We start from the raw sequence: 19,888 nt of genomic DNA on the forward strand, positions 1-19,888 counted from the left end.
GTGGATGGAGGTAAGCCACACCAGCACTCTTTTTCGGACACACACGCATTTTTCATTATCAGACTTTGACCCAGAAGAAGAATGAGAAAGGCAAAAAAAGAAGGAGAAAGAGAAAAACAGAAAATAACAAATAGAGAAAGCAGGATAGCAAAACGAAACTGCAAGGGTGAGAAATTAGAGAGTGTATGGTGGTGAACAGAAGAGTCATGTAATTAAGACCAGGCAGTGACGGTATTAGGCACCCCCAGTGTTTGGCAACACCAGCTGTGGGTTTCTGAGGAAAACTCTGGTCTTCGCCACTTATTCTTTTACAAATTAAGCACTGAATCCATGTGAATAAAAATAGACCTGTTATACCCATATCGAGCCCGACTAGCATGAATACCGCATTGTAAATATGGTTAATCACTACTATGACAAAGCAACATTAGGATACAAAAGCTGTTTCCCACTGCTGCTATGGTATCAAGGAATTTCAAGCTGCTCTGACAGGGCTCTCACAAAGCCTATGATTCCGATGCTGGCTCCCTGTTCTGTTTTGGAGCAGACAGCACAGCTTCAACAGGGAGGGGAAGGGAAGGCACAGATAGTACTGGGGGTAAATGGCAGGACACCTGGTTTTATTTTGCAAATATTTGTGCGGGGTGGATTTAAGAGAGGGATGTGTGGATGGGTGGCTGGACACCAGTTTAGTTTAAATATTTGGGCTGAAAAAGGATAGTAAATGCTGATTGTGGAGAAAATGAGTGGCAGGACACTAGGCACAATCTTTTTTTAGTTCCTTGGAGGCAGAGGGGTATGGTCAGTGTGGTGTGGTAGGATGGCAGAATGCAAGGTATTCTTTTGCCTCATAAGCTTTAGAGACTAGAAAGTTGAGTACCGTGAGTCTCTATTAGTGCTTAATTTGAGCCAGTGGTTGCTGGGTGGGCACCGGCTCTAATTTTTGAGGTTGGCACTTATTTTTCTGCATCAGGCAATTACTGCAGGCAAAAGACTCATATGGGAGAGATGAAGCAAAGAAAGATGGAAAATCGTCACAAGGGGAGAAAGCAGAAAGCTGCAAGAGTGAGTTGAAGGGACAGGGGAAGCTGTAAATGGATTAAAGAGGTCCCAGATGGCGTTAGGATTATGCTGCCTCAGCAGACGCGTGTTTCAGAGGAGAGCTTTGGGCATCTGCACGTGGTTATTTACAAATTAACCATTGCTCACTGTGGGTAAATGCATGGTTAACAACCTCTTGTGATTCCAGAAATTGAAATGGATGGTTGTGTAGCCACAGCAACATATAACGAGCACACTTCCAAACACAAACTCTATACACAGAAGAGGATCAGGCACATGTACCACATATGTCTCACAAACAAATTGAATGATCCGCTTGCAGATGACTGGTTGAGAGGAGAGACTAGTAGGCGGCTCCTCATGGTAATAGGTAAAAAGGCTTGTACTGCCACTATAATATTGCTGGCACCACTGTCAGTCCTCAGCAGCCTGGTGAGCTGATGATATACCTGCTCAGTTACAAGGATGATGCACATGGTGTGTCCCTAGAGATCACAGAGCCCCTCTCTGGTTGCAATCTATGATTCAGGAAGCACACATATAAGTGTCATGTGTGTAGAGGGGACTATCAAAACCAACAGAACTTGCTATGATGAGCAGGAGTTAGGGGCACACGCTGTCCAGACCTTCCCACCCCAAAGGTATTTTGCTGACCAAGTACTTTTTGGTTAAGACAAGTGATAGGTTTTGGTCTGAGTCAAGTTAAAATACGACTAGTGATATGTTACTGCCCGAGTCAAGGTAAACTGACACCAGTGATATGATCCTGGTTCTGGTAAGATAGAACTTGCTATTTGTTGCTGGCCTGAATCAAGACTAGTGATATATTCCAAAGTGAGTCACGTGGAGCTCAGACTTATTAGTTTTTCCTGATCCAGTGAAGGTAAGCTAAGGTTAATGATGATATGCTTCTGAGCAAGTCAGGGCAAGCTAAGACTAGAGACATGTAGCAGACCGAGTAAAGTTAGTACTAGGATTAGTGATGAAATATACACCCCAGCATCTGGCTTTACTTGTGACAAGAGGCTTTGGGGACAGCTCGACGTGCTCAAATGCTTTTTGATGAAAACTGAATTAAAGGTCCAATCTATTTTCAGGGCGTGTTCTTCCTATGATGAAATTAGGGGTTTGACAATAGAGATTGAGCCTATATCTGTCAATTTTGCACTTTTGACGAACAAGCACTACTGCAAAAGTTATTTTTCATTGTCATTTGTACAAATCAATAAGTGTAAATACTCTGAGTGAAAAACACTACAAAATAGAAAATTGTTCTAGTAGGTTAGTGAAAATGAAACGTTTTGCACAGGTTGGCTAGTGAAATATTTCCCTTTACCAGTACAAGCTATGTAATCTGTCTCAAAAGGGGTGGACTGCTCATTAACTATATGTGGTAATCGTCGGACGAACTCACCTGCATCAAGCTGTCTCTGGGGGCTCAGCCAAAAGTAATTCTCAATTTTAGCTTGGTGACATGTTGCCTATCACTGTTAAAGGGCAACATCGGATCACATAGCAGTACGTCTTTGTCTGAATTCCTGTTTATTTAGAACCCAAGACTTGTCAATTCCAAATTTAAGAAGACGAGACATTATCAGAACTCTACATCTGCTAATATGATCTAATATGATCATTGTATGCCATTGGTGTCAAATGATTTATGTATTATTCAGATGTTAGAGTGAGCCTTTCATTTGTTTTCTGTGGGGCACCTAGGTTATTTGCTAGCAGTTGTTCTATATAAATTTGCCTTTTCTTATATTATGTGAAAATCTTCTCTCCCATATATGTACTTTGTGAAGTTGCATGATTCAAGGTTTTATAGATTAAGTATAAATCTATAAATACATCAGAACGGATTTGATAGGAATGAGATTAAAGGAAACCCCCGACAAACAGACCACAAATTAACTTTCCACTTGGCACAAGTACTGAACTCGTTATAGATCAGTGGTTCCCAACCTTTTGACTCCTGTTGACCCCAACTGAACCACTACTGGATGCCGGGGACCCCCCTTCTCACACACACAATTTGTACGATTTAAATTTCAAACATTAAAACAATAATTCTCAAAAATTACACAAACAAGTACAGACCAAACAAATACTCAAATTACAAAAGATATAATTATTTTTTATTGAAAAAATATGCAAAACTCGAAAACAATTTAATGGGAAGGTTGGCGCTGCATCTCGGCGCCTAACTTTTTCAATGTTTAGTTTTATTTAGGGAAGCTGAATCCTCAGGTCAGGTTCTACATTTCCAAGCGATTTCTGTTTTTATTTTTTAGGTAAATAAGAACTGAGAAAGCTTTTGCACATAACTATGTGGTGAAGAAAGGAAGTAAAACCATAAGGGCCTCTCATCACTCCATAGCCTCTCTTTCGCATGTAATTCATTTGTTTTATAGCACCTCTTGTACCAGGGTTGGAGCACTTTACAGGGGACTACAAGGTGTAGGATTGACATATCACCCACACTAGTAGGCATTTTCTAAAAGTGTTTGGTCTGGAGAAGCACAAACTCAGGATTCAGAACATAACACAGTGGTTAGCATTGACTTTAATAATTAGAATGTATTTCTACACAAGCAAACCTTATTTAGCAACATTGGGACACTGAAATACTGGGAAAAAAACATACCTTTCTAATTTGTGCCATGCAGTTTGCATGCAGTTCTTTGATGGAAGTTCATAGCTCACTGTGCTAGATTACAATTGTAATGTATGAACTACACAGTAACAAAATAATCTCTTTGACAAAAGCAGTAACCCACTGTGCTATGCACATAAAATACGGTTCTCTGCACGACATACGTCCTTAGCAGCAGGCATATTAACCATCTGTGCTACCTTGGATGAGTCAAAACTGCCACTAGATAAAACTTCCATCTCTCTCAAGCAGGTACAGTAATCACCAGAGTTATCTTGACGCTTTCATTTTTGCTTGAAAGCTGCTGGATGTACAAGGAACTTTGCAGTGCTTTTAAAACTGCTGCCCACAGGAAGTACTAAATATAAAAACACACACATGCCTAGCTGGGGTAGTGCCTTCCTGCCAGCCCAGGCCTGCAGACCCCCTGGGAATGTGCCACAGACCACTGGGGGCTGTGGACCACAGGTTGGGAACCGTTGTTATAGATGATTAGTGCACCATTTCAAAACCAATCACACATTGGTGCCCAAGTTATAGTGTGTCCCGTGGTTAGTAACAGCCTCAAGGTGTCAGGGAAAGTACACGCCACTCCTTTTATGAGGACTATGGTGTGGAAATGAAGTGGTCTTTGATGCGGCTTCCTCAGCGATTGGAGAGGAGGGCACTTCTCCTCACTTTGCAGCGATTCCGGGAGGCAGGGAGCCTCACACCTGCCAGGTGAACACACGGTGAGGCGGGCAGGATGCCTTATCTAAAAGGCACATGCCCACCTGGAAGGAGTTGTTGTGCAGCGGCTCGGCTGTCTTTGAATCTAGTGAGTCCCCCTGGCCGAGGTAGGTCAGGAGGTTGAGAGCATGGCCCCTGTGTACCAGGACCCAAGAAGTCCCTGCGGTTGTGCCCTAAGTTGGCTCAAGTAAGTGAGGTCTATGGGCAGTAGGGCTTCAGGTAGCCTTGGTGACAGTCCACTCGCCACAATCCTGCAAGGCGTGTTTGATGCGGGGGCCAGGTGTTGGCGACCATGGAGGGTGTTGATCCCAGGAGCGGAAGCAGAGTTAGCAGGGCAGTACTGAGGCAGTTTTTCTAGTGATCGAGGGGTCTGACAGAGCCATGCACTGGTTTCTTACCCTTGGGGTCTTGTCAGTCTCTTGAAGTGGAGGGCACACAACTGGAGCGCAAGGTCCTTGATGTTCTGGGGACTTCGCTAGGAAAACCAGGGGCAAGCCAACAAGCCCTTGAAGACCTCATGGGCAGTCACAGGGAGGAAAGTCCAGTCTCTTTTCTGCAGAGTAGGTGCAGCAGGCAGCAGGCCAGCACAACAGAGCAACAGAAAAGTGGCAGTCCCTCCTACAGTCCATCACTTAACAGCAGTAGGCAAACACAGAAATGCAGTGCAGAGGGGCAGTTCCTCCTGGCAGTACAGCAGTCCTTCTTGCTGGCAGAGACCTTGTTCCAGAGGAATTCTGATATAGTGGGGTTTGGGGCCCAGCATTTATACCTTGGTGCCAAGATACTGGAAAGTTGGGGAAACTTCCTGAACTTCCTGTGAAGTCCCCAGGGTCCCTTCCCTGCCCTCCCGGCGCCAGACACTATGCAGGAGGTATGGAGCCCTTTGTGTGAGGAAAGGCAGAGTCATATTCAGGAGCAAGTGTCAGCTACTCCGTCCCACCTAGGCCAGGAACACCCATCAGCCGGGTGATGGGCCATCAATATGCTAACGCCACACCCAAGCTCCCTTTGTGAATGACTGTCTAGTGGGAATGCACACAGCCCAGCTGTCCGATGTGTATTCAAAGACAGCCAGAGGCACAGAATGGTTAAAGTGAGAAAATGACAACTCTCTAAAAGTGGCAGTTTCAGACTTACAATTTGAAATCCAATTTCACCACAAGATGTGATTTTAAATTGAGAGTCCAGGGACACCAAACTCCATATATCTACCTCGTCCCATTTAGAAGTTTTACTTAAGATGTTTTAAGGCAACCCCAATGCTATTCTATGGAGAGATAGGCCTCGCAATAATGAAAAACGAATTTAGCAGTTTTTCACTACCTTGACATGTTAAAGTTAAAAAGTACATTTCCAACCTTTTACATACACTGCACCATGCGCTTGGGGGTGACTAGGTCCTACCTTGGGGGTGACTTACATGCATTAAAAGGGAAGGATTTGGTCTGGCAAATGGGTACACAGTTGCCATGTCGAAATGACAGTTTAAAACTGCAGTGGCAGGCCTGAGACATGTTTGAGAGGCTACTGTAGTGGGTGGTACAATCGGTGCTGTGGGCCCACTAGCAGCATTTAATTTACAGGTCCTGGGCACGTATAGTGCATTTTACAAGGGACTTACAAGTAAATTAAATATGCCAATTGTGGAGAAGCCAACGATACCATGCTTTAGAGGACAAAGCACCTGCACTTTAGCACTTGTCAGCAGTGGTATCGTGCACAGATCCCTAAAGGGCAGCAAAAATAGGTCAGAAAACAGTAGGGTGGAGGGCAAAAAGGGGAGACCACGCCAAGGATGCCAAGTTTAACAGCCACAATCATAAGGTTCCACATCCCGCTCTGTGCAGCAGCCCCCATAAAAGAATCACTGATCTGTAATCAGCCCTTGCTGGGTAATCGTTTCATCGAGACCTGCAGGCTTACTAATGAGAGATCAGCTCAGTAATCCGTGCAGATAGCCTGATGCCTGAGCTCTCTCAGGAAGGATGAACAGGCATCATGGGAGAATAAAGGGGGCGGGTCTGCTGCACCAGCCTTCAGTGATTGCAAGGGGTTCAAGAGACTTTCTGATTGACGTAGATCAATGTACTGGTATATTGCTTCAGAAAAGTATTAGTTTGTAGGTGCTAACCAGACACTAACCATTGACAAGGAAATGTCTTAATGCAGTCACCATCTGTTCAGGGGACTGGCAAGCATGTAACGTAGGCCCCTGTGGTATACAGGACGGGCCAATTATTCAGGGGCCCCACTAATCCTTCAAGAGTCCCCATTCGGCATGAGGCCAATGAACATCAGTGAGATATGGGATCCCCTCGTCACTCACTGGGGACTTGGATCTGCTCCTCATTCTTGACCATCACCCTCAACATATAATGTACCGTAAAGAAGTTTCAGTGAAAGGCCATATATGCTTATATCATGGGCTAGTACCCTAGCTGCAGCCTGGTATGCTTGGACACTGTTCACCAAATGTCATGGGAAAGTTTAGTGGCATGACCCCTGATTGCATCACAGGTTCGGCTTTTACCATGCCCTTAGCCCTCCAACAGAGTCATATTTGCTGCTGATGAGGTGCAGGAAGAGCAAGGGGGAAATTACAGAAATTTAGCAGCAGTCATGGACATCATTTAGGGGTGAAACACACAAAAAAAGTGATGGGAGTTTGCTTGCTGTAAGTCTAACCACTGGAAATCTCTCAGAGTAGCAATCCAGTCGATTGTTCTTTTTCCCACCATGCCATTAGTTGTGGTCTTGTGCTACTTAGGGGTGCAAACTGTGACCCCTGGTTTGCCTCTTGCGACTTCTACACCGCTCTTGTGATGTCTAGCCTCAGAGGTGGCAAAAGCAGTACCAAGCACAGAGGGTAAGTAGTATTCTGATGAACACTGTTTACTTTCCGCAGATCCCACTGGGAGATTACAGTTTAAGTTAAAAATAATTACACTTAGCATTGAAATGATCATTCTTTATAATGCAAAATAAAGTCAAACAAATTACACATTTTTAAAACTGTTGCCACGGGATTTCCTTTTGATCAGCTGGTTGTCTCTCTACTCCTTGGCACTTTGATACCTTTCTGGTGTAATGCGCTTTAGAAAGGGGACAAATACAGTCCATCGGTGTGAATATGTCAAAAAATGGGTTTTTGAACAGAACTGTCACTTCTGTGCTTCACAAGTATGACAGCTATTTACAAGCGATGATGTCAACACGTTAAAAACAAAAAAGGTAAATCAAACCAACAACATAGTTAATAAGCAATTTATAGTCCCTATGAATTATTACTAGTGGGCCTGACCACTGCTGGGTTTAGTCTCTTTTTGTGCATCTCCCTACGATTTAGCTATACTTTTTCTCTTTGCTGTACACTAGGCTTCTGTGACATCAATCATCATGATTTGATCAAGAAAAAGATCTTATGACATAATTTATTGAGAATTAGGATCAAAAGTCTTGTCACTTCCTTTGATGTCATTAAGATAAAAAAAAAAGCGTGTGAGGTCATTTCCGCTGCCCCTGGCGTTTTGGTGAATTGACGTTCATGCAGCAGTCATGTTTACTCTCTACCCCTGCTGAGGACTCCTCACCCCTGAGAGCTGTGCTACCAAGGCACATTGCAACAGGACACACCAGAGGTAGCAGCTGCCAGCCCGATGCCCATGCTGGTCTGAGAGGAGGCAGAGCTTTAATAACTTCTACACCACAACAGTGGCCTCTCGGCACAGAATACCTGAAAGCCGCATGAGTCTGGTTCTTGGTGAGAGACCCGGGTTTTAAGTATCTTCGGGAGGGATAGATTTCAGTAGTTCTGATTCCAAAGAGCAGAGCTTTCCACGAGAGATGGGGCTGCCAGACCCACCCTTTCTGCTTCCTCAGCACTCCGTTTGCTTACATTAACCATTCATAGATTCATATCCCCGGAGAACACCAATGAATCTGCACGAAGGATGGGCTCATTATTAACCGCAGAGAATACAACACACAGCCCCCTATGATCACAAGAGTTCGACTTCCTTTTAGCGAACCAGAAACACCCATTTTAGTTAAGCATATTATAGATTTAACTGTTTTGGAAATTGGCAATTGCATTTCAGGATTACACGAGCATTTCGTTGCGCGTCTAATACCCTTCGCTTGCATCTGTTATATAAACCGCAACAGCCCATCTGGGGCCGGATTAGACAGATTTCAGTCGTGCAGGTGTAATTTTGCTTCAAAATTTTAACACATTGGACTGAATTGCGTGGAAAATGATGTTTTTGCATTTGTCATGCTCCGTAATTGTCCATGAAAACCTGCATCAGTGAAATTGGTGTAATATATTCCCAGATTGTCTTTTTAATTCGCCATGATGTGCCCTTTTTCTTAATCTTAATATATTGAACACACAGTAATACAGACAATTTGACGTAGACAATCGCGAGGCATTGGGAGTATTATGCCCGATGCCCTCACTTTCCAGGGCCCTCTCTCCTTTAGCAACTTTTGTTACAGATTTTTAATTGCAAGTAAGCCTGCCGGCTTCAGTAAAAATGAGGCAGTTTACGTGGCCAGGCAACCAGACAGCACCAGACTCCCTGCTTTCTCCTTCCCTGCAGTGCATTATTTTTAATACTTAAAAGCAGGTGTTTATGGCACCTGCCAAAAATGGAAGAAGCGCCTAGAAGGCGCTGCATTAAGTTTTGGCCACAGGCCTCACACGAAGCGCTGACAAGCCTGCGTCCAAATGGTCTTCCAATGGATTTCTCAATCTAGGAACAATTAGTGCTGCTTCTGAAGTCCTCTGTGACTGATCCTCCCAAGAAATTAGCAAAGTGTTTTGAGTTTGTAGGGTTGCTTAGGGAGCACTCTACTTTGCTCTATGTTATTGTTTCCACACTCCCAATACAATCCGTGGCACAATTCGGTTCATGTTCATTCCTATGACTTTGCTTCAATTTTTTTTATATTTGCCTTCCAATCATGCTTGACCGGTTCATGTCATGATCACCAAGGATACAAATAAGCAACAATTTAGGCATTTTTCCAAGGTTAAAATGCCTTGGGTTAGTCTAATGCTAAGCTTTCAGTCAATCAAAATTTGACAGCTGACAGTGTTTAGCTCTGTTGCCGCAGTGTGCCCTTGAGCTTTCTCAAGGTTGTGAAATAAAGATCTTTGTGTATATTAGCTCTGTATTCAGGTCTAATGTTTATCAAGATAGGAAATTAAGTTGTGTTTGCCCTTTACCAAAAGTGCCAAAAATCCACTTTGTGTATGACTAATAATATAACCCTCATTTCAACAAAGAATCTTCCCGAATGAACAGACACAGGATGCTGGGTGCAGTGGATACTTCACAGACCCTTGTTACAAGTCAGGCGGAGTGGAATTACCTGATTCCAAGTGGGTTGGTTTTTCCACATCCGACCCTCTGGGGTGGGATAACCAGACCCGATTTTACTGTGCTATAATTCTTCACTGGCTTTTTCATCATTGACTCTGCTTCGATATGGCTCCTGCTAAGAAAGGGGGAGAGAAGAAGAAAGGCAGGTGTGCCATCAATGAGGTGGTAACTGGGGAATACACCATCAATATCCACAAACGAATTCATGGAGTTGGCTTCAAGCGGCGTGTGCCCCGTGCTCTGAAAGCATCTGTAAATTTGCAGTTAAGGAGATGGGAACTCCAGATGAGCTCATTGTCACCAGGCTGAACGAAGCAGTTTGGGCTAAAAGAATTAGGAATGTTCCTTACAGCATGCATTTGGGCTTATCCAGGAAACACAATAAAGATCTGCCCAATAAGCTGTACACATTGGTCACTTATGCACCAGTCACCACATCTAAAGGTCTCCAAACAGTCAATGCTAATGAGAACTGAAGTTATTCTGTGTTGAAATAAAAATGAAAAAATGAAGAAAAAAAACATATTTACTGTAAAATCGCATGAGACTCTGGTTGGGGCAGCAACCCAGCCTCCTTCCTCATTTATTCTTTTGATGGGGGAACATATAGGGCCTGATTTAAGAAACACTCCCCTCTCGCCACCATGTGTGCACCATATCTAAGATACGGCACACCATGGTAGTAGTTAGGGAACTAGTATCAGGATTTTTGACGCTAGTTCGGAACTTTGCAGGATTAGCATAAAAAATGTTGATGCAAATCCTGCAAAGCCCATTGAGCCCTATTGTAAACAATGGTGGGACTTCTTCTAATGCCTGCTCTCAGCAGGTGTTAAAAGTGCCTAAGAAATCTCTTAGAATTCTGTGCACCATTTTTTCTGCCCCCCTAATGAGGTAATGCCCCCTTTGCATACATTATGCCTAGCACAGGCATAATGTAGCGCAAAGGGTTACAAAGTGGCACAATGAAAGCATTGCACCACTTGCGAATTTGGTGCAGCTATTTTGGCCTTGTTGGGCCAAATTAGCATTAAAAAAAAGACACTAATGTGGCACAAAGAGGCGCTAGGGGCTCATAAATCTGCCCCATAGTGCTCTCCTTTGCCAGAAAGCACCTTTCTCTTTCCTCTGCCCACTTCCCTCCCTAACATCTTACCACACCCATAGACTCATGTGTTCAATAACCACCTGCTTAGAGAAGACTGCAAATGCATGTTTTAAATTTCAAGAAATTAGGAATTCCATGTAGTTTTGTGACCAGAAAAATAGGCTCCACATGGTAATACCGCGTTCCTTGGGGTTTAACCTGCATTTGCACAGCACTGGTCTGGATTTAATGCACAGTTATGGCAAAGTTACATGTCATTTTTCACTCTCTCCAGCACAGTGTAACTTTTCAAATCAGGGCCACAGTCTGTAAATGCCAGATACTCTTAAAGAAGTCGAGGTTAACAGATGTCCTTTCTATATTTTATTGATTTAATGATTCCTGATGGCCTTCAGAACTAGAAGCCGCCCCTACTCCCTCGAAATATGCGAGAAATCTCAGAATCACCATTGACAATAGGCTCACCATGAAATCACAGATTAAAACCGTCTCCTCTGCCTGTTTCTTCATTCTGTGCATGCTATGTAAGATCTTCAAGTGGCTACTCCTGCACAACAGACACACCGTGACACAGGCCCTCATCACCAACCGACTAGACTACAGCAATGCCCTCTACATAGGAATTGCCTTCCAACTCCTACAAAGACTTCAGAATAAACAGAACACCACAGCTAGATTCAACCTTCCCCGATGATCTCACATCACAGAATACCTCAGGAAACTCCACTGGCGCCATGTGCAGAAGAGGTGCCTATTCAAGCTGCTGACCCATGCACACAAGGCTGTACACAACCAAGTGCCCACCTACATTAACCACTGCCAGAATTTCTACCACCCGTCAAGAAGACTTTGCTCTGCTCCCCTAACGTTTGCCCAGACTCTATGCATCCACCGAAGCTGAAGTGGAGGACGTGCCTTCTTCCACATAGCAGCAAAAACCTGGAACAGCCTCCCCGCGCATCTCTCGACCATCACCTCTCACCCGTAATTCCTTGGAGTCCTCAAGACCTGGCTATTCGAGTTAGCTGCTGAAACCTGCAAGCGCCTGGATACCCTAGAGGGTGGTTATTCAGACTTTTTATTGATTGCCATGTGTGGCTTTTACAGATTAACTGACAACACTTCAGCTTTGGAGGAGGGGCCTAGTGGAAGAAGGAAACACCTTCAAAAGGCCAATGGAATAGCAAATATCAAATTATATCAAAGCTACCAGCAGCCTGATTAGAATGTAGAATACTGCTGCCCATTCATAATGAAAGCATTATTGCAAACCAAGGAACCAGAAGTATTCTACACAATATACCAAAAAGAAGGGAGCCCCTCACAAGTACAGCCTAAACAAGGAAAGTGAGAAGTGATATTTTGCAAATTTTGTGATTTCCTTTTAAAAAACATGGAGAATTTCCTCACAAAGTCAGCAAAGGTTAAATTAGCAAGTGAAAAATCTTGCAAAAAGTAGGGTTTGTAAGAGATCGCAAACATACTTTTGCAGGAGGATTCTCACACAGATGAAAATATGTGAGAAAGTAGGAATACACTAACTCTATTTCCTGTAAGTTTTTCCCACGGCAGAAGTCATAGAATGACAACACTTCTTAACTTCAGGAAATTGCAAATTTGCGCACCACTGTTTTAGATAGAAGGTATTTTGCTGAAAGGTTAGTGATTCTGTGCGGAAATTGTGGCAGTGGGTTGTAGAACCATTGCTAGCCCTTTAATAAATACACTTCATTTTATAGATGCAATGTAAAGTGGATTTGTAGAGCACTGCTTGTCACCCGTGAGAGTATCCAGGCGCTGATGCAATTGAATGTTTACCAAAAACAGATGGTCCTTGAACTATTTTACAAAAAATACAGCAAACAGATTTTGTATTCTCTTTTGATACTTACATAACAAAATAAAATTGAACAAACTGTTCTAGCTTCATACCAAATCTCAGCTTTCATCTGAAACATACATATCGTGTATTTTTCCAGTTTGTTGAGTAAGCACTACTAAACTGTATGAAAACAGTTTGTCCGAAGTGCAAAACTGTACTATGGAAACATGATCTGTTTCATTCAGATTTATGCAAGAAGCAAAAATGGTGCAAATAGTTTTTTTCTATTTTTGGACCAGTTAACAATTCTGCCTTCACTTGAAGTCAGGTGCATTATTTTACTACAGTGTGATGATTTGGTTAGCACTACTGCTGTCCTTTGAAGTGAGGTGCTGTGTGGACTAAAGCCTTTAGGACATTTTCTAAGGACAACATTACCTCTATCGGGGTGACATAGGACCTGGGTTTGTACTGTTACCTAGATGTACCTTGACTGAGGTAATATTTGCAATAGAAGAATTGGCTGAGTTGGAAGGATGTTCTTTGAGCTTTGGCTTTGCATGTTTGACAATTGAGATAGAGCTATTGTTGAAGTCAAATGTTTTGCACAGATGATGAAAGATGTAGAAAGGCCTTCAAAGAGCGATTGCAGTGAGCCACATATCGACTTGTGTTGTGAGAGTTGCTATTGCATAGTAGAAAAGCATCTGTTTTGATTGAATTGAGTTTGAGGTTAGGGTGCATAATGATTTGGCAAATGAGACCTCACTCCCCTCTCCCTTCATACAATCTCTCACTTGATTCTCTGTTAATGTGCAAGTCAAGTTCAAAACTTTGAATAGTATTTAATAATTTGGCAGATGGTTTGTTTTTCTGCCAGAGGGGAGGAGTAAATGACTCCATCCCCATGGAGGAGAGACCACCCATCAAATTTATAAAAGACTGCCAAGCAGGTGCTGATTTATGATCAATTGTTAGGAACTACTGTTCCAAACAATGCACTTCGCTGTTTGGTGCAGGCTATGTCAGCATGATGCAGCCCTGCGTGAAACAGTTTGCAATTTTTATGTTAAAAAAGAAAATCCTGCAATGCAATTTTCTTTTTGAAAATAAAAAATTTAATGCTTCCCTCGCCCTCTAATGTTCCATCATCTCCCATTGGAAAGAGAGCATTATCAGAATTTTACTAAAGGATAGTAAAAAAATTCTCATTGGATGGGCGGACGTATAGCTATTTATCCAACAGCCCTTACTCCATCGGGCCATCAGAGAGGTTTGGCTATAGCAGAGACAGAGTAATCATTGTTGTAGCCAAACCTATGGTCCATCCGCATCTAAATTGGTAGGGCGGACCATTATTTTTGTGGTATCTACCAGTGGCGGATGGTAATTTTAAGAGGGAAGGGGGCGGGCGGGAAGCACACTCACACTCACACTTATTCATTCACACTCACGCACATCCATTCACAACACTCACCAACATTCAAACATACATGCATGCATCAAACGTTCATTTAAAAACACACACACTTACCTTCAGCTCGGAGGTCCCAGAAGGGTTGGGACTGCTGCCTTCCTTCTCTGGCTGACCTTAGGTCAGCCAATGAGGGAAGGCAGCAGTCCCAACTTTGTCACAGAGTGGGATGGGGTCAGTGAGACTGCTGACCCCCCCCAACCCCACCCCACTCTGTGACGAGTTGTCACTGATTGACACGTGCCCTGGACGCTTCAGGGCTTAAACCTGAAGCGCCTAGGTCGAAGTCAATCGGTGACGCTTCCCCTCGTCACCGAGGGCAAAGGCCTCGAGGCACCTTTGCTGAGCTGAGGAGTCACGCCCATAGGAGCTGTAACCTCTTCAGCCCAGCAAAGTTCAGCTCAGGCAGCCAGGAGTCTGCACAAATCGTGCATGTCTCGCACCTGGCTACCTGATCTGAACATGAGGAGTCTGTCAGGCTGACCTTTGCTCAGCCTGACAGACACTCTTCATGAGGTGCAAAAGGTGGGGGTATGTGGCCTCTCCGCCGTGAAGGATGAGCCATGGCTGGTATCTACACTCAGTTGTTGTTACTTCTAACATACAAATTAAGCCCTTTGTTACTAATTTATAGGTATTCGACAGGTTCAGCTCTCAACTGCTTAATGAGAAATATTGTGCTCTTCATTCAACACCAGCGGTCTCTAAGTGGACAGAGTGGCATCGTGCAAAGAGGACTACAACTAGGATATTTATCTTACCTCTTATTCTCCCCTTTTCCCAGGATACAATGTTGATCATCACAGCATTTGTATAGGGTGCTTTATGCCAAAATCCGAATGTGTTTTGACATGGTAATGAGTAGTGCCTTGTGGACTAAAATGTTAAAGGATATTTTAAGGTCCAATAGTTCCACCTTTTACTATTTGAGGGCTGTTGTTAGCTAATTAGAGTGTACCATTTTCTCTGCTGTAGGTGACTACTAGTTCTGCAGGTATACGTGTCTATGAGTGACTGGGACTGGGGAATGACAGCCTTCTCAAATATTTTTCAGACGATTAGGAAGAGGATGATGGAACAGTTATGGTGAGGTTGGCTCAATCAGGGTGAATATTTTTTACAAGGGATATGACTTTTTCTTGTAAGAGAGAAAGATGCTGTGAAATACTGAGGTATCAACAGTACTGGGTGGAAGTGTTATGGAATTTAGTGAGAAGGTCTTGATTGATGACAGTAATTTGTCATTCTTAAGATGCTTTCTTACATGAAGCGTTTGCAAGATTGTTGGTGGCCGGTAATTGAATGGTTGACTATTCAGATATCTGAAGGGTAGATGGATGGGCCCACTGATATTTGCTATTTAAATAATGTTGCGCTGGATCTTTTCAATTTTGTCAACATATATTTTGCTAAATGCTGTGAAAATTTCAATGGAGTGGGACAGGAGGGTTTTGCGTGAGAGTTACTGCAGTGGTGGATGGTTTGACCAGTGATTTGGTTTTGTTGTTATCCTAGGCAATGACTTGAAGGTAAATGCAAGGTGTCCACTTTGGGATTTGTGCACGGGTCAGCAGGCGCTTTCTGTTGCTGTGTGCATATTTTGTAGCTTGACTTAGTTGTTTGTTTCTTGGCATTTTACTTTCAAGTTTATTTGGTTGATCATAAGCCTGGAGGGGGCATTCCTTCATACCTGGCATTTCTAATAATAATGTGTAATTTCACATAGGGTCAGACGTGCAAAGGGCTCCACCGGACCACTGCTCCTCTTAACCAAACAAAAAATAAATCATAAACTTTTCTTTTTAAACACAGTCCTGCTTCCTTCAAGGAATACAGGCTGCACAAAATATAAAAAGCTTGCTTTATTAAAAAGCAATCACAAACAGGGCGGCCTATTGACTTCATCAGGCCACCATCCCTTTGATGGCTGTCAATCGTAGTGGGTCACAATTTGCGACTTATCTCTTTAATATCGATGAGGTAGGTTGAGTTGCAAGTCACTACTATTCAGTATTTTGTGAACTGACCTATAAGTGCATAAGTGAGTTCACAAAATACCACACTGGTCACAAAAATACTGGTCGCAAATTGCGACCCTTATTTTACGGCCAGTGCTGTGCACACCTGGCCCATCATTTTTTGGCATTTCACATAAAATTCTAGGTGAATTGAGCATCTGCGCAATTTTTACATTTTGCAATAGTGGGGGCTGCATCACCTATCTAAATTGGAGGGATGCATGTAGGAGGAGAGTTTTTATTGTCAAAGTGCATGGGTGCAAAGGTTTGTAACTAAGGGCCAGATGTACCAAACGGTTTTTCCCATTCTGTGTCAATGGGAACATGTGTTCGTACATATGGCCCTTAGTCTGCAAGTCATAGGCTAATAAGGGACTACACAACACCTTCATTTGAACCTGCTATTCCACTCCCGAATTCTGCCAGTAAATCTATAGATGTTCTCCAAAACAGTAAATTATTATTTGTCTTTCTAGTTATGCATTTGTAACAACAGAAAACATTTCGATCAGAATTGCTGTACAAGAGGAAGGCACTACTCGCTTGTATGTGGTTCACACGGTCCACAGTGGATAACATTCGGGAGGAACTAAATGCCATCTTTAACAGCAATTACGAGCAAACAACATATTAGAAACATCAGTAGCACTGCACGGGGACCGTTCGCAGAGAGGGAAAGCAGGCTGTGAGCATCAGTAGGTGAAACGTGTGCGTAGCAGGCTTTCACCGCTGCTCGGCGGATATTGCTGACCTCAGCAACAGCCGGACAGGACGTCTCCGCAGCCCCTGACTCAGCAGATTTCAGCACTACCCCCTTGAGGAGCGCCGCTTGCAGAGACCCTGACAGGGCTGCCGAGTAAGGCGCGTGCTGCCTCACCATCCATTTTGTGCAGTCTCAGATCAGAAGTTGAACTGATAAAGAGCATTCTATTTTAAAGCACTTATCTGATCCGATGTAACACAAACCCGTGTACAGTTTATGAAAACAGAAAGGGAAGCAGCAGGAGACGGAATGGCGTCCAATTCGTCTAGCGGCCATAATTTAGGTTTTCAGCGGGGCTTTTCTGGGCAAAGGGAGATCTCCGTCAGGATGAAGAGCCTGACAAATGTTCCTCAGGCTTTGGGGTGCAATTCTTGCTAGGTAAAATTAGTTTTGGCAGGCCATTTACAACCTACAATATTATTGATACTCACACCTTTATGTCTATGCATATATACGTACATGCATTTGCTTGTGTATGTATATATGTTTACTGACAAAAACACGATTAGAAACTAAGGCACGGATTCACTAAGATTTCATGCAACACAGCGCACCAAGGAAAGTTGCTGCCCTGCGTTGCATGAAAGGGAGCGCGACTGTGACATGTATAACTTGTATTTGTATAGCGCTTACTACCCCTGATGAGGCTTCGTGGCGCAGTTCCGCTCTTTCCTAACAATGGCGAGCATGTGGCTGCCTAGCGCCAAAGGGGCACCCTTGTGTCATGTAGCAAGGGTGCCTGCGTTGGGGTCAGGATGCCTTCCTGCACAAAAGGTATGCTTTGAGGCTTATTCCTCTTTGTGTATGTGCTGCAGCACAAATGCAAAGAGGAAGAAACAAGGAGAAATGCAGATATGTCTCCTCTTTACACCAATTTCAGGTGAGCACACCATTTTGGCGCAAATCTATGTTTACAAGTCTTTATAAATATGGGTTTGCCTCAAAATACATGAGTGGATGCACAGGAAGGCCCATGCTCTTCCCATATTACACCTTCTTGTTGCAAGGCATTCCTGTTGTGCACTGTCTATGCAAATCAGCCTTTGTTTCACTTTGTAAATCCCAAAATAGATTTTCAATCAATCACATTTATCACATTTATCAATCACATTTATAAAGCGCGCTACTCACCCATAAGGGTCTCAAGGCGCTGGGGGGGAGGGGGTCAGTGCTCGAAGAGCCAGGTCTTGAGCTGCCTTCTGAAGGGGAGGTGTTCGGGTATGGCGCGAAGGTGACTGGGCAGGGAGTTCCAGATCTTCGCTGCCAGAAAAGAGAAGGATTTTCCTCCGGCGGTGGTTTTGCGGATGCGGGGAACGGCTGCCAAGGCCTGACCGGTGGAGCGCAGAGTGCGCGGAGGGGTGTAGAAGGAGACGCAGGAGTTGATGAGTTTGGGTCCGAGGTTGTAGAGGGCTTTGTGTGCGTGGGTGAGGAGTCTGAAGGTGATCCTCTTGTTGACCGGGAGCCAGTGGAGTTTTCTCAGGTGTCCGGAGATGTGGTGGTGGCGAGGTATGTCCAGGATGAGTCGTGCTGCGGCGTTCTGGATCCGTTGAAGTTTCCTCTGCAGCTTGGTGGTGATGCCGGCGTACAGAGTGTTCCCGTAGTCCAGGCGGCTGGTGACGAGGGCGTGGGTGACGGTCTTCCTGGTGTCGATGGGGATCCAGCGGAAGATCTTGCGGAGCATGCGGAGGGTGTTGAAGCACGCTGAGGTCACCGAGTTGACCTGTCTGGTCATCGAGAGGGAGGAGTCCAGGATGAAGCCGAGGTTGCGTGCGTGGTTGGTCGGTTGGGGAGTGCTGCCTAGGGCGGGGGGCCACCAGGAGTCGTCCCATGCGGAGGGGGTAGGGCCGAGGATGAGGACCTCCGTTTTATCTGTGTTCAGTTTCAGTCGGCTGTCTGTCATCCAGGTCGCTACTTCCTTCATGCCGTCGTGCAGTCTGGTCCTTGCTGATGTGGGGTTGTTGGTGAGGGATAAGATGAGCTGGGTGTCGTCGGCATAGGATATGATGTCGAGTCCGTGTTTGCGCGCGATGTTTGCCAGGGGGGTCATGTAGACGTTGAATAGGGTGGGGCTGAGGGAGGATCCTTGGGGTACGCCGCAGATGATCTCCGTGGCTGCGGATCTGAAGGGGGGGAGGCGGACTCTCTGGGTCCTTCCGGAGAGGAAGGAGATGACCCATTCCAGGGCCTTGCCTCTGATGCCGGCGCTGCAAAGGCGGTCTATCAGGGTGCGGTGGCAGACCGTGTCGAAGGCTGCAGAGAGATCCAGGAGAATGAGGGCCACGGTTTCACCCTTGTCGGTCAGGGCTCGGATGTCGTCCGTGGCTGCGATGAGGGCGGTTTCGGTGCTGTGGTTGGCCCTGAATCCGAACTGAGTGGAGTCGAGGGAGTCGGAGGTTTCCAGGGCGGCGGTGAGTTGAGCGTTGACGATTTTCTCAATCACTTTGGCGGGGAACGGTAGGAGGGAGATAGGCCGGAAGTTTTTGAGTTCGGTGGGGTCTGCTGTAGGTTTCAGGAGGGCGTTGAGTTCTGCGTGTTTCCAGCTTTAAGGGAAGGTAGCAGTGGTGAGGGAGGCGTTGATGACGTCTCGGAGGTGGGGTGCGATGATGTTGTCGGCCTTGTTGTAAATGTGGTGAGGACAGGGGTCGGAGGGTGATCCTGAGTGGATCGAGTTCATGACGCTGGTGGTTTCCTCGGTGGTGGTAGGGTTCCAGGCGAGGATAGTGGAGATGTCGTTTGCGGCTTCCGGGGGCGGGTTCATGTTGGTGGTCGTGAAGCTGTTGTAGATGTCGGCAATCTTACGGTGGAAGAAGGTCGCGAGGGAGTCGCAGAGGTCCTGTGAGGGAGGGATGGGGTTGGTTTCTGCGTCCGGGTT

The 19,888-nt window shown here is 44.8% G+C and overlaps 1 pseudogene; it reads left to right on the plus strand.

Annotated features, from left to right (window-relative positions):
- The first annotated feature begins 9,923 nt into the window (after positions 1-9,923).
- Positions 9,924-10,307, plus strand: LOC138301891 (large ribosomal subunit protein eL31-like; annotated as a pseudogene).
- Positions 10,308-19,888: the final 9,581 nt, after the last annotated feature.

Source organism: Pleurodeles waltl, chromosome 6 (assembly GCF_031143425.1).
Source record: "Pleurodeles waltl isolate 20211129_DDA chromosome 6, aPleWal1.hap1.20221129, whole genome shotgun sequence".
NCBI classification, from domain to species: Eukaryota; Metazoa; Chordata; class Amphibia; order Caudata; family Salamandridae; genus Pleurodeles; species Pleurodeles waltl.